The 22,778-nt window shown below is 46.0% G+C and overlaps 1 protein-coding gene and 1 non-coding gene across 5 annotated transcripts in view; one reads left to right on the top strand and one right to left on the bottom strand.

Moving 5' to 3' along the window:
- The window catches only part of LOC120901509 (probable G-protein coupled receptor Mth-like 1), a 153,079-nt gene that overhangs the window by 37,596 nt on the left and 92,705 nt on the right, over nucleotides 1-22,778 (bottom strand). The gene's annotated exons all lie outside the window — the stretch shown is intronic.
- On the top strand, nucleotides 14,807-14,880 carry Trnat-agu. The gene has a single exon. It is a non-coding gene; the product is annotated as a tRNA-Thr (tRNA).

Genomic DNA, 22,778 nt, shown 5'->3' with positions numbered 1-22,778 from the left:
GCTTTCGGGGTTTTGATGCAATTTTTCAAATGAAAGAGAAACGTTTCTTCCTGATGGTAGAAGCGGAGTGGTATAAAAATGAAATCGAATCGAAGATATTATACACAAGACTACGATTGGGAGATTTTTTGGCAGCATATTGTGAAAGTGAAAATTTCCCTAAGTGGTACTTTCACCATCAAAGTTGCGTCATGTCCTTTAAGTTTCGTTCTTCGGTCTTTTTTGGGAGGAGAGTGTTGGATGGAATGAAGTTGGGGAGTTCTTGAGAATGCCATTTTAATGCTCTCTTGAATAAGTAAAGACATCGTAACTTTAGGATAGCGAAGTGAATTCAATAATTTCCAATTAAGAAGTGCAATTTATTGAAACATCATCTACGAAATAACCTTCCCAACTGATTCTGATTGTTCTTCCCTATGGGTAGTGGGCAGGTACAACAAATCAATATGTCACACATACAACGCTACCACAAGATACATCACCGTCACATTTCACCGTGCTCCGTCGATATGATGCGCTCTCGGGTCTTGTCGATTGGAAACAATTAGATTATTTGCAAATAATTATCAACACCCGAGAGTGAAATTGGCTTTAATCCAATTAATCAAACCACCGACCGTCCCGGGACCACGACGGCCCGCTCCCAAGTGAGACCGGTACGGAGGAGTACAAATTGCATTCCGACCGGAAATGTGCACAACGTTCAGCCAACCATCAACCATACCATATCGTTCTTGCTCGCTTCGTTCCGGTACAAAACGAAGACGACCGATTAACTTTAATGTCTCAATGTGGTATGGCCGTCACCGTCGTGCGGTTATTGTGTGCTTTTCGTGGGGTGCCGTTTATTGTTTGGCTAGGATGATTTGAACATTTGATAGACAATTTGCAAAAGGGGGCCAGGGACTGCAGCAAAAGCACTCTTGCATCGGTGTGGACCGATTTCTAGCACACAGGGAACACGCAACAGGACAGATTGCTCGCTTTCAGTTTGAATAAGAATTTGATTAATCTAACTTAATTGAATTAAGTTAGCGCTCTGCCCTGGCGCTCTGCACATGCTCCCAGCTGATTGATCGCGAAGAAAGCAGAACGGTGAGTGCGAGAGAGCGAGCGCTGCGACACCCAATTTGCCTTCCAGCAGCAGGGCCTTCTGTGCCGAAAGTATGTGTCTCAAATTTGCATCCAAATCGCGGTCGGAACGAATCTCGGTCGCGTGCCTTTGCACCCCTCCCCCGGGGGTTGGTACGCGGTTGGTACATTCGGTGGAGTGCAAGTTTCAATTTATTTAAATCACAGCACCACAATCACCACCACATGCGGGGACGTATGATCCGGGAGTGATGAAACTTCACCCGTAATGGTGACATGTGTTTTGATTTATGAACGCGGTTGTGGTGGTATGTGAGGTACAATGGCTGGAAAGGTTTGGTTGACGTGTGTGCTTTTTTTAAAGAGCTCCAAACAGAGCTCAAACTGACGAGGTTTGTTCGTTTCGCTTATGGTAATTTAATCACTGGCATGCTAATAGAGGGAGTAGGATTTTGCTAAACAGTTTGCCCTCTCCCCCGAGCGAGCCTTTCCCAAACAGTAACGCCCCACGCAAACGATCCTTCAAACATAGGCGGCTTTAAGAGCACCGGATTCGTGGCTCTGGCAAAACCCAACGGCCAAAGAAAGTTCATGCCCTTCGGTATACACTTTGTGCGCAAAAAGTGGATCACTAGCGTGGGCTGGCTGGGTGTAAATGAGTATCCAAACAACGGGGGCACCGGGGTTTCCATTAGCAAGCGATACATCCGGATGCACCCACCCGGTTCAAAGTACTTAGCTAACGCTCTCTATATATGGACCTTTGCCCGTTCACACAATTAGCAGCGATACACACAGCGATACAAACACACCGCCCGCCGGACGAACGTAAAGGAAAACTTCCCAAAACCACGACACCAACGGCTCTTCTCGCGCGGTACGCTGTTCCACATCCGGGGTCGGGCTTTACACACTGTTCTGTAACGTTACGAACCCGTCGGATACTGAGGTCGGTTCGGATGTCGGATGAGGGTTTTGCTTGGTCAAACGTGCGTCTTTATTTACACAAAAGTCGATCACCGACCGGGAGGACTCTGTTCGGCGGTTTCTCTTTGTGGTGTGGTACACTGGTAACACTGCTGGCCGGTTGGCTGTAACGATACACGTGGCAAGAGTGTGTGTCCGGACACAGTCCGAGAGAAAGAGTTGCTGCTACACATTTCTACTGCAAACTGCACACACTCCAGGAAATGAGAGCAAAAAGTCGTTCTTTAGCCGTTCGTTTGACTTTCCTCACATATTGGCGACGGCGAGTGGGCATATTTGGCATTCCGTTTGCATTATGAGAAAATGTTGGGGAAATTCTGAAACGGTTTTTGTGCCGGTGCAAACAGCCAGACAGCTCCGGAGAAGTGCCGGGAGGCAGGGTGGGAAGTTGCAAACATGGCTCCGGAAGCTTCATGAATGAAAGTTGTAAATTGGTCGACTTTCTCCATGACATTCTGGAGCGGAAATTTTACCGAGACGATGAATATCCTGAACCGTTTAAGCTAAAACCTGCTGGATTACCGTCGGCTTTGGTCGGCAAGGGGAATTCAGACACTGTTTTTTGGGGGTGAAAAGCGCTTTACACTGGCATCGAGCCAACCGATTAAAGCTGAACTCGTCACTGGAGACATGGAAATGAATTGAAAGAATGGACTAATTAGGAGCTGCTCGGTTAGATGTCTTCTGGAACTTCTTTTTTTCTTTTGCCCTCGTGATACTTCCCTCGTTCTGGGTGCCATGTTTGATGATGCACTACCATTTGCATACCATTCAGGCGTGGGACTTTCCATCGGGCGTAGGGATGCTTTATAGGTACAACTGGATCGTTCTCCCTCATTTCTCTGCAGCAAAAGATACCAAAACCAAAGGCACGTTTTTCCAACCGATTTGCATATTTTTCTTCCACAATTTCGTTATCTCACTCTAAGGACATGGCTTGTGGTGGTGGTGGCGACGGTCGAAACCACTACTCCGATCTCCGAGTGACAGTTACGCGGTCTGAATGTGTTTAAGATAAACCGATTCCTGTGGTGCCTTGGAGTTGCAAACATTAAGGGCCTGCGTCGGGAGAAAAGGCACACAAAGTGTGTAACATTAAAGCCACTCGGCGACACTTTAAGCACGAAAATAAATGCTGTCCAAACAGTACGCCAAGATGCAGTAAAATGTTTGCTGATTCTAATGGCACCTTCCATCTGCAGCTCGTCTAACATTGGCTAACATGGCCACCTTCTTCTGAAGTGTGCAAACGAACCGAAACACGAGACTCGGCATCATCGGAAGCTATGCAAAACATAAACAACTGTGCACAGAAGAGTGCATAAGATAAAGCAATGGCGTGACGTTCAGTCTACATGTGTGTGTGTCTGCTTGAGTTTGCAGTTGTCGCATTATTTCTGCGTTATAATTTGCCGTAACGAAGAACGGAACGTACATTCCGAGCGTGCAATGATTCGCTTCAAATGCTTGAACTTTTCACGGCCATTAGCAGAGGTGATTATTTATCAGATCTCTCTACAGCGGAGCGGGGTCTGCCTTGACGATGGATCATTTTAAATCAATTAAGTTAAGTCATGCAAGCATTAGGTCGCATCAGTGAAGGAATGGTGATAATTTGGTGCAATTTTTCGTTGTTTGTAATGTTTCGTAGAGGACATAACTATCATAACAGTCAAGAACTTCTGACACTAAAATGCATTCTGAATTTAGATCACTTTGAATGATTGCACCTAAATACGGTTTAGTTATCTTAAAAAATCATCCTTTGAAGAATCGTAGAATAAAAGCAGCAATGGTTTGGCATTAAACGAGCGACAGATTCCGGCAAAACATCAAACGGACGATGGATGATGAAAACATGTTTCATCGTCGAGCGTATGACGCGCACTGTTCGCGACCCACATCATCACAATCTTTCCTGGCAGAGCAAGCACGAAAGCATGTCACAACCCATATTGATCTTTTCATTGCAGAAATGCAGGCGAAAACGGTACCGGTCCTGCTCGCTACCAACATCGTCCTCGAGCGCCAAATTGGAAAATCTAATTATGATAAAGTCAAACACTCACCCCGGGAAAGCTTTTTCAGTTCCGGGTTTGTTCCTTTAAGGACACCCTCGGGTTCGTGGATGTCGTGTGCCATGGGAAGTTGTTTGAAAAATTAACCCCAGAAGGCTTTCTGTCGCCTGTCAAAACGCGGTGCTTTTGGAAATGGGTTTTGATGTTGGATTATGTGAGTTCACAGAGTGAAGTGACGAGCGTTTCGGGTACGGTGATAATTCTTCGCCGAAAGGGAAGTACGTTGACCAGTTCCAGTGCACACGTGTAGCACGGTCGATGAACCGTGGGGCAGTAGCACACATGATCCCGTTCGGATTTCCCATCTATTCGGGACGGCATATCAGTTTGGTATCACTGATCAAACAACTGTGTTCTGACGAGGGGGGCATATACAAGGCGTCAGCCAGTACCTCGTCAGCAACTCTAGGATTGAGTTCATACCGATTCATATCAATCAAAATGCACTCCATTATTGAACTGTTGAATTGGTACGATCTTAGCTCACACTAGAAATAGGGACGATGGATGATAAGAAGAGTATCTACCGATCTTAATTCCAGTGCATTAGAAATCTTGAAAACTACTGATAAAGCATTAGCAACTAATTCCCAATATCAAAAATGGGTAAGATTCCATTCCACGAACACCCGTCCGAAAAGCCCCGGAGGCATCAACCACGTGTAGCACGTGGTGTGTTCTTCCGTGCTTCTCTTGATCCGGTTCTGCCGATAAACACACACGTTTTGTGTGCCGGTTGTTGCCCTGTTCTTCCGCCTTGACGGCGTGTGCTGCTGTTCAGTGAACTCCATAAAACCGTTAAAAACGTAACTCATGGTCGTCTAGCAGACGTAACGACATGGCCACTGACTTGATTTCACGCAGACGCGATCACAAGAAGACGGAGAAGGGAACGGAGAGGATGATAAAGGTGGTAGTGCGCTTTGTTTGTCCGGTACAGTTTGAACTCGCTTGCGGTATAGCAACAGCAGCAGTGGCGATGGTGGTGGTGTCGGCAAACAGTCGATCACTTCCCTAACCTATATTTGAACCTATACCACAGACACGAAATGGAGGGGAAACGATTCGATCCGGTCTGGACGTGATCGTGATGCGTAACCGGTGATAATGCGTAATCAAATCAAACATTTAGGACTTTGTAGCTAGTGGTGGTTCGACATGTATGGGATTATATTTACGGAATCTTTCTTTGAAGGCAGTTTGCAGAAACGTCATCAAAACTCACCTGAAATTAAGGAAGAAAAACGATAAAACGAAATTAGCCTCAATGGACATAGTTTTATACTCTAAAGGAATGATTTTAAGAACTTTGTTTACTTCGACATCATCTCTTACCATTTCATCTATTTTTTCAACTGATTTGTCTTCTCAAAATAGAAATGTAAACATTGGGTAACTCATACTTCCCGCTTTTCGGACCAATCTGGTACAACCACTTCGCTCCATTGACTCACTCAAATCGCGCAAACACGAGCGACCGTTTAAGATAATAATCCGTGAAAATAGTCCTACTATTCCGACACTTCTCTTTGCGCACACCCCCGGTGCAAGGAACATGACGCGGGGTGGTAATGCTTTTATCAAATTTCATTTGCACAGCACACAGAAAACGTGTCCACTCTTTCCAAAGTTATTGAAAGCGACCTGGTGTGTCCCGAACCATCACCTACCGGAACCCGATCGACAGCGAAAAACCAACAAACTTTATGAAATCCATTAGAACAATGTAATTTATGCAAATTGAATTTGATTGCTTTCAAAAACCTCCCGTGCTGCCAATGACGATGATGATGATGATGATGGTGACAGACGTACTTGTCAGGTCTTGTTGCAGGACGCCGCTAACCGAAAGCGAGAGCGTTTGAAGAACGTTTGGGACAGAGCAACTAGCAAATCTGGACCACAATGTGATTGCACTCTGTGCCATCGGTGGTGGGGAGAATCTGGCACCAAATAGGGCGCCACCGGGAAGCGGCTACTGAAACACCAAAGCGATGATTCCGATTGGTGCCAAAAATGTGTCACCTCCAATCATGCCGTTTGTCATCTGCAGCTGACGGAATATAGTATCATCAGGCTCGTTAGGTGGGATTTTTTTGTGTGTGCCCTGAGAGAGAGAGAGAAAGAGGACTTTGGAAGTGCTTTGAAAGGTGTCATTTCATCCCCCTTTTTTATGGGTTGAGATTTTGGAGCACATTTTTTTAGCAACTTCCCAAAAAAAAAACCCCGTCCCGCCTTGTTTGACCGAAATGCAATTATTGCCTGGTTTTGTAGTGCGGCATGGTGTACATGTCAGCAGTTGGAAAGGATTACCAGAATGCAGGAAAAATTACACGACAACTCTTTCCCCCACGATTGGCTATTATCATAATTGAGTGGAATTATCAACCGAGCTAACACACACAGCTCGGCAAGCTGTCGTGCGAATCCAAGCGTTTGCCTACGAACTGACGAGCGGGATTTTCCTCTAGGGACAGGGTTTGTGTGAATTCTAACTTTCAACCCTACGAGGAGGGGTAGCTGCGCGTACTGTCAAGGACGCTTGAGCATGGAGTGCCGGGACGGCGTGTACATGTACTGTTAAACAAGTAGCAAACCGAAACGTTGTTTGGTTGTTTCGTGTTTCAGATTTATCTTCTCGATTCTGTAGGTCCCCCTTCTATTAACACCTTCCTATTTCAGAGCGTAAAAAACGCTTGGATTAGGCAAAAAACTCCCCTGTAGCGTGCTGGTGTGACTTTGTTGCGGATTAAAAACTTTTACGTGCGACAGTTTCGGTTGTTGTCCATCTGATCGGAAAGGACACGGCACGTTCACACTTGCGCGCGGGAGAGCATGCAGAAGGTACACAAGGTTGTACAAGGTTTTAAGTTTGCAGGGTCCCCTTTTTGGCCCACGCGCTGTAGACATCAGCTGTCGGTTTGGGTGGGCATGATTTAAGGGACTTTTTTTGGAAACATTAGCTCATCCACCGTTTAAGATCACAAAGAAACGTCATGATCGTGCGAAAGAATAGAGCACCTTACTTATCCATTCAGCAGACACTACCCCTCACACACGCACCTAAATCCCAATACTCTGCAACGAATTGATAGTTGGTTGAGATCTCCATCCGCACAGTGCGCTCGGTTCGTTTGACGCCGTTTGAGAAATGAAGCGGAAATACGATAAAGTTACCATTATTCACTGGCCCTTGCGCTACTCACAGACCCACAAAACAGGGGAATTGCGCGCGTGTGAATGCAGCGTTAACAGAACAACAGGCTAATATATATCGCTCGGGAGTGGGGAAAATGGAAGAAGATTAAATGCAGCACATAAATTATGCCGAGAAAGACCCGCCGAGAGAATTGGGATGAAGCTGTACTGGGGTTTTTGAAATTTGCTTGTCATGTGTTTCATTTTTCTCGCTTCGCAGTAAAGAATGATGCATTTCAATGCCCGGTCGTTTCGTTTTCGAGGCGTTGTTTAAATGATGGTGAACTATTTTTTAACCTAAAACTGGCAATACATTTTGCTCCAATGTTAAAATGGAAAGAGAATAAAGTGGACATGTTACATGTTTCGTTTCGGGGTTTAGAGCAGGAAAAGGGCAAAGACACTTCTTCTTTCCTGGCCCGCCCAATACCGTTAGAGCAGTGTGGCGAGAGTGATGATCTTCCTGGAACGTTTCAACACCTTTCACGACGATTTCCCTCCACTGTACTTCCTCTGGCATGCTTCCCTGGGCTCATAAAAACGGCTACACCGACGTAAGCTCTAGCGAGGCGTGAAACATCGTCCCGTCGTAAGGTTTGTCGCATGTCGCGCACAGTAGGACCCCCCCCCATTGCGTACAGAAATTGGTGTCATTATGCCGTTTTTTTTTGTTGTTGTCGTCGTCCGCGTCCCATTACGGTAGCGGCTTCTCTGTTCTAGCCACTCGTATCCATTTGGAAAAGGTAATTATTTTCACATACTTTTGTGACCCGCACTGTCAACCACCCGATGGTTTCTCCCAATTGCCCTACTTGACCCTGAGTGAAGGTGTGTGTGTGTGTGATGGGGGTAGATAAGTTGGAGTCTAGGAGTCGATGGACACGGTGACATCCATGCCATACCGAAACAAACAGTGGAAAAGAAACTTCTTTTCAATAGCTGGAATTGATGGAAAGCGATAAAGAGGCATTCGTTATTGTTTTTGTTGTGTGCGGAGGCGCAGAAGTTGCATTAGGCTATGGTTATTTTCACATGTCATAACAATTTGCTTAAGTAGGGTACATAATATCTGTACATCACAAAACCAGCGTCATTTGGCTAGAGAGCTCGTTAAGGGGTAGAGATCATTCCGTTGCGATCTGAAGTCTGCTGCACGTGAGTTGACAGCCAAGTGCCCCAACAGGACCCCTTTCACCAGGTCGTACACGATTGGTTTTATGTTTGCTTTTGGATGGTTTTTCCTACCTTCTGCGAGAGTTCGATATGCTGGAGCATGGAGTCTGCTCACCATGAACTGTGTTGTGTCATGTACTACACGAAAAACGAAAGTTTTGCTTGATTATCTTCAAACGAACAGTTTGTTAGATTAAAGCAGTAATGACTTTTCAGCGGGGGTAAAAAAACCCCAACACACTCTGCAAACAGAACGGAAACTAGTTCGCCCTGTCAGCGCACCACGTAGCTGGACAGTGATATATTGCACTCTTCGCAGTAGATCCTATTAGTAGATCCTAATTAGTTAGATCCTAATAGTAAACTATTCAGCTTTTGAAAACAATCGCCAGTGAAAAACGCCACAGAAAGATAACGAGATAATGGGAGGGCATCAGGCGTAAACATGGGTTATTAATGCCCTTTAGGTTTGTTGAAAAGTGAAACGAACGATCATTGGATCCAATCGATCGATTTTCTTTCTTTTTCGGGAGAAGGGATAGCTCTTCTTCGTTACCTAGATTTCTCCCTTCCCACGAGACTTCGTACACTAAATGGGGTGCGCCCATTAACCCTAAAAGCATACACTTTAGTTAGCGGAGGTCAATAAGAAACCATTTAACCCCTTTCCGATCGATACGTAAAGAGCGGAAGAAATTTGGGTGGCTCTCGGCCAGAGTATCAGCAGCGTTATACCCACGCCTAGCCCTAGAAAATGGGATTTAAGATCCCGTGACAGCTGGGTGTGAAAAGCTCATCAAACGTGTCGCTCAGCCACATTAGCATAAACATATTAGCTCGCGACAGTTTCCATTCCCATGCCCGTGTTTTATAGCCTGCTCGACGAAATTAATGCAACGACACTTTGCCCGGCATTCCCCCACACGCACACTCCCAGTGGGAATAGGTGATCTTTCTTCCCTGCAGCTGACGGCCAAGCTCAGCGAGCGCCCAAGCTGTCAGTGCGAGTGTCAGTGTCACATGTCCCGCTCGACACTGCCTATTGCGTTTTGCAGAGTGTCGGACAACGTGAGAAACGCATTGCGTGTAGACTACCTTTCAGGCGCTTTTTCTAACGCCCGCTCGTAGCACCACATGACAGCAGTGTTGCCAGATAGTGTGCACTATCGGCATAGCAACGGAAAAGCCTTCAAGGAAAAAGAGGACATTTTTTGTGAGCATTCTTTTTTGTGCGTGTGCCATTATTTTTTCTTTTGGAAAATTCTCGAATCAGCCTGTTCATTTCATTCCGGGCATGACGTGACAATGTCCTCTGAGCGCCTGAAGGATACGTAATTCGTTCCATGTATGCGTCGTTACGGTCGGGTGAATGCGAATCCCATCATCTGTCGCCATGACACGACCGGAAGTCAGCGAAACAAGGAAGAGACCTGAATAGCATCCGTTTTATTGGAAGGAGTGTGAGTTTTTTTTTCGCAAACTGTATTTGTCTCCGTCACTGTTAACTTCAACGCATTGTTTGATTGTTCTGGCACAGTGTGGAGAGGTTGGGTTGTAAAACGCAAACTCTCTACGTACACCAGTAAAACCAGCCGGCTTTGGCTTCTTTATCCGTTCGCAGGCACTCCTCCATAGATCAAACTCTACGATACACTGCGTTTGGCTTTTGGCGTAGCCTGTGTGCGCAATTCTTTTGCCAAACTTCCATCATGTAAGCTTCAACAACATAAGCGCGTATTATGGCCAGCTGTCGAAACGTTCTTCTCTTTAGCTCCCTACACCCGAACACCTTTAAGCCTTGAAAGTATGTCAAACAATCATTGTTTGAGTGTTCGGGTGTGCTACATTCTCAACACACCGACAACAACTTCCCTAAGGGACATCACCCCAAACAGTGTCGAATGGTTGCTGCATCATAAAAACCAATATTACAACCAGAACACACACACCCAGAACCGCTCGGATTATTCGATGTTCGATTGTTATCCGATCGGTTACGGTTCGACGAGCATTTTCGCTATGTGTCCTGTGTGTGTGGCTCTGTTTATTATCCCGTCCCCGTCCTTCGTTTCGCATCGCAAATCACCACAACTGTTGGTGTGAGGTTGTGACACCTTTTCCCCCGAATGTCACACATTTATTGATCCTGTCATTCGTGTAATGAATGGAAGGCACCACCGATTTTCGTATCAAATTTCATCCTGCCCTGTCCAGACACCGGAGGGACAGTGCCAAACACACTCCGGAATGGAATTTTACGTTTACGGGTGTCGTATTCGATTGTCCGGCTGCTGACAAGCGGCACTCTCGAACACGAACACGTAAATTTTCAAAACAGCTTGTTTGATTTGAAATGGTTTGTTTAGCTCAACGTTGCTACGCACGGAGGCCGGAAATCGGCGAAGCATTTAACCATGGTTGATCGGTTTCTGATTACAGTTTATCGATACAGCACCCGGGCGTGATTGTTTTAGATGACACATTTAGATTACCAGTATCTGGGATTCCATCCAGTACGGATGAAATTGAGTAAATGAAATGAACTCGTCAAAGCGGGTAATTTTGATTGAACTATCAATTTGAAAATAAAAACATTTACAAAACTCAATTTATGGCCCATGATTTCCATTTGCCGTCGTGTCAATATGCTTTATAGTTTCGTTATTGTTTGATGTGCTTAAAATGACATGTTATTTCGAGCTCGCTTATACCCATGAACAAACAGAATAAAATACCTTCTCCATATGTGAAATAAATTGTTTCACAAAACGCACTCTCCACAACAAACATTTCTCACGCCCCCACACCGTCAAATAAAGACAAAGCGACCTCCGCGCAATAAACAATTGCGCTCCAAACGCACAAGTGCACAAAACAGCGTGCAAACCCACAACTACGCATAGCACACAGCGCTGAGAATTGAAATTTCCGCACGAAAAATCAATTATTCAAAACTACAAAACTGGCCAAATACTTCAATTCCCGTTCGCCCACACGCACGCGTAGTTTTGATGTACAAAACAACAAACGCGGGAAGGTTCGCCTTTCGCGGAGGGACATCGAAACCAAGCGAAACCAGAACACTTCAAAAGGCCTGTGTGTCCAAAATAAACCGGTGGGATCATCATGTTTTACTGCCATGGAATGTTGTGTGGGACACAGCACCGTTTTGAGCAAATAAACGCACAATGATGCGATGTTGGAAGGTTCTGAAGGTTTGGAAAAAGTGCCATTTTGGGCGAAATTGTTTCAAGGCACGCAATTGAACGCAACGCCAATGAAGCATTTGGAGGTACAGGTGTAGGTGGAATCTAATGTAAACTTCAAAGGTACGCTTCAACATTCTGATGATGAAGTCTTCGACAGATCAATTAGGTTGAGTTTTGGAATTTTCAACAGCTAATCTTATGTAGAATAGGATAAAATGATAGTTCATTACTCTGATGAAGGCTTTGGAAGAGCTTTTATTCAATGAGATGGTATTAAGAGTCTGAAAAACTCCTGAAAGTACTTTAGACAAAATACTCCAGCCAACGCAACAAGAGGCTTCATTGTGTTCCAATAAGTGCATTTCCGATCGTTATTATTTCCCTCGTAGCAGATTGCATCACCCTCAACAGGAGGTCCATGAACCGATTAATTCCTGCAAGACATCCAACAAACTTCACCAGCCAAAAAAAAAAAACAACCAACCTGTCCACCTCCACACATTGCCGGTGGTCAAGTTCAAATCCTTGCACAATTCTTCAGCGCCAAAGCTCCACAGCAATGCCCGCCCGGAACCGGATTATTAACTCCAAACCACCTTCAGCCGGTCAATATTCGATTCTTGCCATTCCTTCCCGCCTCGTCACATTGCTAATGATTATGTCATTAAGCGATTCGTATTCGCGAACGAACCGAACCAGCCAAAACTCCCACGAATGTGTCCAAAAAAGGAGGTTCCTCCTGCAATGAATCCCGCCGTTGGGCGAAGGCGGACGTTGCTGAATTAAATTACTCTCGCATGATTTCCGTCCCGTAGTTGAGCCGTGGGGTCCCGTTCTTTTGTTTGGGTTGTGTTTGGCGATTTTCTTTGCTTCGCACACTCCTTTAAGCACGGATCCCTGTGCTAAAGCTTTGTTTGCCAGTTGCTTCCAATTCCATTAGAAATTTGACCCGTGTTCCCGTGGGCACCGGGACAAGGGGGAATTAAATTTCATTCAGCCTGGCCTCTAGTCTGGCATTTGCATCGCTGGATGAAGCAGGAAATGCAAATTCATCTCGCTCTCACCATTCAGACCTGCGTCTTTTATGTTTGTTCAATGGCGAGAAATCGCTCAGACAGATGATTAAGCAAAGAAGGTTTTGGTGAGTAGGTAGGGTTTATACGGGAGAAAAACAGCCTAAGAATATCCCATAGCATATCGTTGCTGTTGATTTTGGATCATTTGGTTTGAGCAAAGCAAGTAGAATATTTTATGACATTTTTCCATTAAAACGCATATCGTTCAGCATTCGATGCAATACCGGTTTATTTGCCTACAACCATCCATTCACATTTGTGGACAACATTTTCCAAATGAATTACACCCAAAGGCACCGATCGATAGCATCTGCATCGGTAACTAAAGCCAAATATTATCCGTTCATCAAAGCGACGCCACACACACGCCATAAAGCCTCATCACTTAAGCCTAATTACAACGACCCACACACCGTTCGATCGCATGCGTGTGATAAATTATGAACGCTTCAATACTCCAATTTCCTGTTGAGTTTCCAGCAGTAAATCAAAGCAAATTTCACCAGCTTATCGTCAAAGCCGGGACAATTTGATCCATCATTTTATCATCAATCACTTTGGCACGTTTGATCCTAGCATCCGGTGGTTCAGCTCGCCCGGCAGCTACAGCAACCGTCGGTCACCATCGGAAGCGGAAATGAGTGTGCAGTGTGTGTGTGTGTGGCGCTCACTTCAAATATCAATACCGATGCGCTTGCATACCGAAACGTTTAATAAACACGAACAACGGGTAGCCCTTTTTTGTTCACCCGTTCGCGTTCGCTTACCATCATTCAAGTGTCATTAATTATCCTTGCACAACTCAACAAAAAGCGGCACCGGAGATACACAGCCCACACCCAGGAAGGATACTTTTCTGCCAATTCAGCATAATTAATCGCCTCCGAATGTTCGTCTCGCTCACTGGCGGCTTGTGTCATCGTTTCCGAGTTTTGGAAGGACGTTTTTGCTAGTCTCTAAAAACCTTTTCGATCGGATTTTCGGCGCTTAACGCACTCATCATCCAAACAGTAGCAGAATGCAGCAGAATCGTACACGGAAAGGGAGAAAATGAAAGAACGATGTTGCAACAACGGAAGAAAGCAAAACAACGGCTTGCAAAAGTGAGCCAATAAATTTGCAAACGATCAAAATTGAACAAATAAGCATTACCCGAGCTTCTGGTGGGGGAATGGATGCAGCCCGTGCGCTGTGTTTGCCATGTTTAATGCAGCCAGTTGCAAAGGGCATGGTTTGTGTGTGCAGGTCGCTAAAGTTTGTTCCATGTTCCGCTCCAGACAACAGCGAAACGATGGAAGGCATGCGGTGTAGGTAAACTTCTTTTTTTGCACACACAAAAAACCACCCAAAACTCCTACCTACGAAAGACTTTCCAGATCACGACCACCGACCACGGTTCGCGTTCGACAAAATCATACACAGGGAGGAAAATTGGATGCGATTTAGTTTTTTTTACGCTCTCTCTGTCTCTCTGTCTCTTGCTTCCCTCATATCCAATCATCCTTTTTAATACCTTTGGCCACACATTGGTTCCTAATGAAAACGACAAAACCAAACCTTCCACCATACATCCATTGCTCAGAGCAGCACGCGTATCGCGTACGTGCGCCTGCAACAAATAGAGCGCTCTACGTTTCGAGGCTATAAATTTCCGGATAAATCATGTGAAAATATGAAAATGAATCATACGACCCCTCTCCACTAGGTGTCTGAGCACTCGAACAGTTTGCAGTACGGCAAAAATAGGGGTCGAATAAGGTAAAAATAGCAAATCGGGATTATTTATCCTTTTAAAACGAGAGCCAGATTTCAACCGGCAACCCCGAAAGCAAAAAAGAAAAGGACAGTAAAAATAAATATTAAATGCAATTGAAACTGTTTATCACCGGTACGCGAGCACGAAAGAGATTGTAAAACGCAACACACGGTAAAGGTGTGCAGTCTGTTGCAAACAAGATTATATATTGGACTACGAGCGTGCTCCCTTCACAACGGCGCCGTGGCTTAGTTGGTTAAAGCGCCTGTCTAGTAAACAGGAGATCGTGAGTTCGAATCTCGCCGGAGCCTAAGTGATGTGTGAAGTCACAGTAACTTTTACTTTTCAGATTCTTTTAATAGGTTTTATGAAATTGTGAATGGTTATCAGAAATGGTATTTACACACACACATACACGTGTGTACAGTAATTTGTGTCCTTACGCTATCAACACCGACGCAACACCAATAGAGAACGGAAGCTGTTCGTCGTGCAACTTACAAGAGCACCAAAAATGCGCGCCATGCGGATTAAAGCAATTATTTATCGCCATACCCCTCCACCCACCAGCTACGGATCGGAATCGAACACATATACGCGAAGAAGTACGCGCTCGCTCTCGTTCCCGTGTAGGTGGACGACGTGTAGGCGTTTTGCGTGTGCGGCTACCAGCAGCAGCGTGTTTGTGCTGCGTGAATAGATGTCTATGCCGCGGCGACTGGAGGAGAATAGAAAGAACAGTTGCCAAACAGCAAATAAAACGTCGCCGCCGCCGACACCGCCGTCCCGGGGCAGTGACATCGAGAACTTTTGGATAGGGGAGACTTGAGAGGGCGGTTATGCGAGCGAGCGAAGGTTCCGCAATTTTTCTTCCCTTTATCCCACGTTTTCTATTTGTTTCCATCGCGTCCGGCGCGAGCTCCAAATAGAGAAAACAATGAGGAATATGTCACCAGACGGGCCGGGCCCCCGCACTGTACTGGTACACTGTGTCGGCGATGCGGTCGTTTTTCACACTAACGATGACAACGCTAGCACGACCACCACACGATACGCAAGCGTTGAGATGGCTGGCCTGTGCTGAGTGTGAATTCAATTAGAATGAAAATCCACCAGCGGAAACATGTTTCTTTGCACATTCTTTGCGCCAGTGCAGAAGCGGACTGGAAGCTAGAAGCTAGACACACGACGTGCTTCCTTTTTGCGTACAGTTTGCTGTGTATGCGTGAGTGTCGCTCTCTATTTTCTAAAACTTTATACACGTCAGCCGTACATCACGTCGTTAAGGCGTGATTTTATTTCAATTAAATCCAGCAGGAAAAGAGTTACACGACGACGACTATAATGGACATTGCGATGGAAAAGAAACGGCCTGAATTAATTAGAACCGCTCTCTTGATGGCGAGAGTGTGAGAGTTAGTGAACGAAATTGAAAAATTACTTCCCCAAGTGCCCAATCTTATCAGCGACAAAGAATCAACCTGCTTACGCGTCAACTCTTGTGATGTCTGAGGAATAGGGGAAACCTGTCCCGAAGAACGACGCTCGAATGAAAATTAACCCGTCCGTGTAACTATAATTAGTGATATCCTCATCAGCGTACGGTATCGTTCAGGTCAACCACTCGCATGACGCTTCTTGCAATGCTCTTTTGCCGCCTTTTCTTGCTCCTCTCTCTCCTCAGAAGTTCAAAGAAGCAATTTAATATTTAAAAATCAAGCACAAACACTGGTTCTACGCCCACCGAGGCGATGCGTCGGAGAGAATGAGTGAGAGAGCACCGAAAACATGCCCCTGATAGTGAATGTGTGTGTGGTTCGTTTGTGCAGTAAATTATTAGCCACTACCAGTCTGGCCAGTCTGATCTGCACTAAATTAATTTCATTCATTAATTTCAATAAACTCCACTCTGGGAAAGCCGCCCGAAGAAACGAATGTTTGGATTTTCGGAGGGCGCAAGTCATTGGCATTGGCTCGTTCTTAATTCCAAGAATCGCTACCAAACGCCCACCAAACAGTGAAAGGAAAGTTTAACAAACCCAAACAAAATAACGCGATTCCGATGGAGCAATCTAAGAGCTGAAGATTGCTTACTTCCGGTCTATGGGTTTCGTTTTTTCTCTAAGAGTTGCAGATTGCACGTGTGCGTTTCGGAAAAAGAGGGAAGCTAATTAAATGTATGCCTTCACATTCAGACCCCGGCCAGAGGTCGCAATTTTGAGATTGCGTTCCCGAGATAGCGTCCTTTGAGCTTGCTCACTGACCGCCTGTTTCTAATTACGAACGAAACGGCTATTACGAACGAAAAGTAATGCGGCTTCTTTTGACCGGAGCAGTTGAAACATTAGCCAATGTTTTGCTCTAATTTATGAGTTACTTTTTTGAGGTAAATTGAATCAATTCCGTAGGATCGCAATAAAATCGCAATTGAATTGGATTGTAATGTCAATCGTATGTCAATCCAGGGGGAAAATCATCATAATTTCTCTGCAAAATCTAATCCTTCTTCTTGTCCGGTTCACTTTCACTAACGCCACGACGCCAAATTGTACTCCATCATCCATCAAACACCGACCGGTGATCCGGTTCGCTCATCACGGTGACGTTCTCCGGGCACCACGACGACCAGCCCCGGAGAAAGAAACAAGATAAACTTTCACTGACAAAACGGTGCAGTCGGTTGGTTCTTTTCCCTTTCATCGGGAAACCGATCAAGAAATCAGCTCATCCCGGCCCAAGGTCTGCGCTCGAACAGGTCGAACCCATGACCATCCATCTCGACGACCGGCGGGCCCAGACGGATGCCGGATGCACAAACGTTAATGTGCATGTGCCACCGTCAGCACCGGGCAAATGCATTGCTCCATTCGCACGCGTCTAACCGGGGAGCAAGTCTGGACGTCCAGCGGTGCGGCCCGGTGCAGTCGCGAGTCGTAAATCGTGTTTCATTCCTTACCTCCCGTGGACAAGTATGCAAAGGGTCCGTCATTAATCTGGTCCGATGGAGCAAAACGGCGAAAGTGAAACGAACGAACGAACGAACCAAGCGGCAAGAAACGAGTGAGAAGGGAGCGGACAAATGGTGCATCTCATCAATGTTTGCTGCCTTGTGACATCGCGAATTTGGCAAGGCCAGATGCTCTATTGAGAGTGTGCTCGAATACGGGTTCAGCCGTAACGACCATTGGCTGCCCATTTCAAATAGCCCCAACTCGCTGCAAGGTACGCTCAATGCTCACCGCCACCATTACACCGCTGACGACAGTTGCCACCCCCAGGGGATGATGGTTGGAAGTTACCTTCAGGAGGCTGCTAGCTGTATGCAAAGGAAATGGAAACCCTGCACTCCTCCCCCGGACGCTGATGCATAATGCGCGCGCTCCGAGAAGGTGAACAGAGCACAACAAACCTGTCCCCTTCAAGGTTTGTATCCGTCTATGGTGTGCACCTGAGACGCTTTCAGATGAATCACTTACCTATGGGGAGAGAAGAAGAGAAGAAAAGAGAGAAAAGAGAAGAAAGAAACTGTTATTATTATGATAAATAGGCAAATAAATGGTTTGGCTGGGAGGAATGTGCTTGCGAACGGGGAGGGCACTGGAAACACGTAATGCAATTCCATAAATGCAGCCACATGTGTGAATATGTGTGTGTGTGTGCCCATTGGGATATTCTTTCCTCGGGAACCAAGTGCATCGAATATTGCAGTGAAAGTTTATGCCACACTATGAAGGGAGAACATCACCCTGCCCCTTTCGATTTGGTGGTGGGAATTGATTTCCATGTTCATACCTTGCGGGAGAAAGCGGAAAAATACAACCCTCCCAGATAGGGGGGCGAAGGAGGAAGGTGCGGGAAAAAGGTCTGGCACAAAAATTACACAGCCATGTCAAAACCTTTTCCATGTCAATATTTATGGCTCTCCCTTCGCGAGGAATTGGAGGGAGCCTACTCTCTCTCTCTCTCACACACACACTCTGTTCATGGATCAATTTTCCAGTTCTTCTCTTCCACCTCCTCCTCCTCCTCCAACAACATCGAGAAGCCGGCCTTTTGTCGCAGCCATCAATCACAACCACGGGCGCGAGTTTTAAATGGGCGGCCGCCCCATTGCAGAATAAATAATCTCGTATCATATGCGCATTTCTAATACCGTCAAACCGGGGGCAAACGCTGCCACGGCGCGACAGTAGCATCCATACATCCAATCCACCCGGATCCAATTTCTCACACACACCATTCGTTGCACAAAACATTTGACGAGAAGAGGAAGAGGAGGAAAAAAACACAGAATCCCTTTGATCACATGATTTATGCCAGATTGGCAAACATTGGGGGCCCTTCGCCGCTGCAAGCCGACAAGAGATAAGCCTTAAATCTTGAATTCTGTATTAAAGCGAATGCAATGCCCTATACGTCGGCTACATTTCAACGTCAGCGGTGAAATGAAGTGAATGGCTAGTTGGAGAGGGAAAAAACGGCTTATAAGGGCTGCCAGGGGCCTTTTTGGAGCCTCTGCAGTGTGTACCAATATCACCACACACACAATGTTTCAATCTAATAAAGTTGGTGCGTTTTACAGATTCTGTCGTCGGCGATAGCTCGCAGGCGATTGTGATCGATTTCTATCGCCACCTTTTTGGCCCGACCAATGCAGTCAGTGTGCACGAAGAAGGCGGAAAGCTCCGCCACATCATAGATTTTGTCTCATCTCTCTTTTGCTACTAGTTTCCAGTGCGTAGAGCATGTGTGTCTGCGTACTGTATCTGTCTGCGTACTGTCATAAATCATTTCTGGTTCTCCGAGGCTTCACTACTAAACCATTCCTCCCTATCCCCTATATTACACGGCTCCATTAGACCAGTGCTGAATAGCTGACGTAGAGCGCGAGTTCCCAACAAACTGCCCCCTTGCTTCGTGGTACTTGGACAATTTTAATTGAATCAGCATCCTTCAAACAGCTCCTCCAGCCCACGAACAAGTCCACGGCGCGACAGGCACCAACCACGTTGATCTTGTGCGATCTCTCTGGCCTTCCCCCTGTGTGTGTAACCTTCCTTTGCAATTCTTCCGGCCTTAACTAAGCTTATCGTAACGATCCAGTCCAGAGATCGTTTAGTCGATCCGGAGATAATTCAATCGAGCGCCGTTGCGATCGAGATTATCATAATTATCGTCGATTATCGTGTTTTCCAGATTGCAACGATCAACGCTAACGATCTTTATGACAGTTCTGGAAAACGGTTCCGAACGGGATTTGCAAATGGCAGAGGCACTTCGCACAACTCTGGGATGATAGATCGATGGAAGAAAGCGACACGGCGACTTTGCCTTGGACAAATGCCGCCAGCTCACAACTCAGCTCAACATAAACACAAACAGAGATCTTCCTAGCGTAGGGGGGGGGGGGGGGAGAACAATCAGTTGCGTTGTTTCGAGTCGTTGTTACGACTCGTTTCGTTCGTTCTCCAGACGGAAAGCTCTTTCAGTGTTGTACCGATCATAACGAGAAGTTTGACCTCTCGCCGCCGTGTCGCCGTGTTTGTCGTCACAGTACTGACAGGACGCCATATATATATAAACGGATCTGATGGGCACGATTTAGTAAGTGCGCAAAGGTCTCGAGATGGATACGGTTGAGCCGTAAATCACCTGTCCACGTTAGCGCTCTTTAATGCATCGCTGCTCCAAACTACTCCACCGCAATCGGTTTCCACAAGACACGAGACATAGCTTCGGCTACTGGTTTTTAGACAAAGGCACTCCACAAAGATCACTCCAAAGAAGTCAATATTTAAGGCTTAGCTTTCTACGCGTTCTAAGGTAAGCGTGCGCGAGATGGTCTACCTGTCAAGTTCGAGATGCTTCTCGGCAGCACCAGACGACTGGTGGAATTGTTCTGATGTGGCAATTGAAGACATTCCTGCGACGACACTCATCGGATGGACCACTTTTACCACCGGTTCGTACATCCTTCACGCTCTGATTATGCGTTGGAATCCAGCTCCACACACACACACACAGCTCAGCAAGCTGACCTGATGGACAGTTGCCATCGCTTACCGGTGCCAACAACAAAGCCGGTGACTTGATTTCTTCCCATCCCATGGGGGAAAACAGTGAAGCCAGACACTTCAGGAATTCTTCCGCACCGAAACTCGAGCTCTATGACGAGTGAGCCCACCGGCCCAGACTCGGGGACCTATTCCCGGGGAGCGCTGAAAAACATATGCTCCCACCCGGACAGTGTAGCATCTTGCGCTGAACAGGAGCTGAAAAGGGGACGCACAAAACACATCCCCGGTCGAGCAAACGCAACGCGCATCGCCATAATTGTCAGGTTGCTTGCTGCTGGGCTGCTCAATTCCAGAAGCCCGCAAAGCAACGCTCGGCTCGGCATTTATCATCAATTAGTGATTGCTGTTTTTATCACCATCATTAAAGTAAAAAGATCCGCACACTCGATGTGTGTGTGTGTGAGTGCGTGTGTGTGCCGTCAACGGGTTTCTTAACAGTCTTCTTAACAGGAGAAACAGCTTCAACGGGCTCAAAGCGAGAAGAGCAGAGCAGAGCAGTTTAGTTGAACAGCTTTTAAAGCACCATTACACAGGCACAAAAAGGTGGTTCGGTTTTCATCGACTCTAATCGGTTCGGAAGACATCCTCTCTTTCTCTAATGACATAAATTATTCGTGTTTTTAATTAAGCTGAAAATTAATCGTCCCAAAGTCGACCGTGTCCTTTCACCTTGCGTCCAAGCTGGTGCTGCGCTTGGTGCCATTCAAATGTTGTCCGTTAGTGACGTTGCTCTTCAGTTTTATGGCATCCTCAAAATGGCAACTGACCTTATCGAGTGGTGTTGTGTTTCATATCACCACCAACAACAAAAAACAGTCCCCCTGAGTAGTGCTTATCACGTCGGACGATCGCTTGATCATTGTAATTTGAGCAATGACCACCTCAAGCTTCTTGAAGTGAATCGCACGATTTGTTGTTAAGCGCAATTATTCAAAAACCGCATCTGTAAGTGGACTCACCGATAAGCACTACTCGTTAAAAGCCGTATATGAAAGTACTTCAGGTGCAGCCACTCGTTGCAACGGTTCGAATCTGGTTGAGGGCCCAGGCCAAGTCCGCTCTCTTCATTCACACCAAGCGGCGGTGCACATGCTGATAGTGATGTATTTTGTTGATTGGTATCGATAAATCTCGATGCTGGAACTGTAGCCGCGGCATAAAACCAGTTCCACGATGGTATGTCCATTTTGGACGTCGATGCCGGCTATTTTCAGTGGAGGTCGCTCAAGACACTTATCATCGCACGGGGTTTCTTTTCAATCGATGATCATATCGATGGAACTGTTTTGAGGTTGCATTGGCTAGTTTTAGTGTAATGGTGTTTCGAACATCTGGATAATTAATCTCACTTTATTTTAAAGTGATACGGTACATCATTTACATCATGTATGGAAGGTCTTTTTCCAATTCAAAAATCCTTCCAAAGGCATTTTTAGTTTATCCTTTCAGTACCAGGGATATCTAAATGATATTAAAGGTAATCAGACTTGCTTACATCTTGCACGAACAACCACGCTTCCCAAGTCCAAAGAGGACACAAATCCAACAACCAGACAAGATGTAATTATAAATATTGATCCATCCATCTGGCACTTCCACCCATTCCGCCGAATGAAGCGTGAGAGATGAAATAAAGGGGATTTATGAGGACCATGACACATCACACCTGGAACTCAAACTGTGGAACGGTCGGTGGCAAAGACGCCAAAGGGAACTAACGAACGCTGACCAGAACAACCATCATACCATCGGGAGCATACTGATGAGTGATGTACGGCAAAGGTAAAACAAGATGATGACTATCGCCCTCCATCATGCGTCACACGAGTTGCACAAACATTGCCCCGAAGGATGTGTCTTTTCCGCAGGACGACTGATATTTCGCAAGAACCGTTTCCAATTAAACTTCCGCATTCCCCTTCTCCCCATCCCGTGGTCTGGTTAAAGTCGTTCGATAGCGGCACACTAGCCAAGGGCTACCTCGCTTCTATGCGTAGCTTTCGTCACGTAACCACGATTGAAATGCATGGCAGGTTGCATGGGCGGTGTGAAAATTCAATTAAAAATGTTTTTGGCCCAAAATCGTGCGCATAGCGGTCCTTGCGTAGTATCCAGAGAGAGAAAGAGAGCGC

The sequence above is a fragment of the Anopheles arabiensis genome, chromosome 3 (genome assembly GCF_016920715.1).
Source record: "Anopheles arabiensis isolate DONGOLA chromosome 3, AaraD3, whole genome shotgun sequence".
Taxonomy (NCBI): domain Eukaryota; kingdom Metazoa; phylum Arthropoda; class Insecta; order Diptera; family Culicidae; genus Anopheles; species Anopheles arabiensis.
This window is presented reverse-complemented; position numbering and strand designations above follow the sequence as displayed.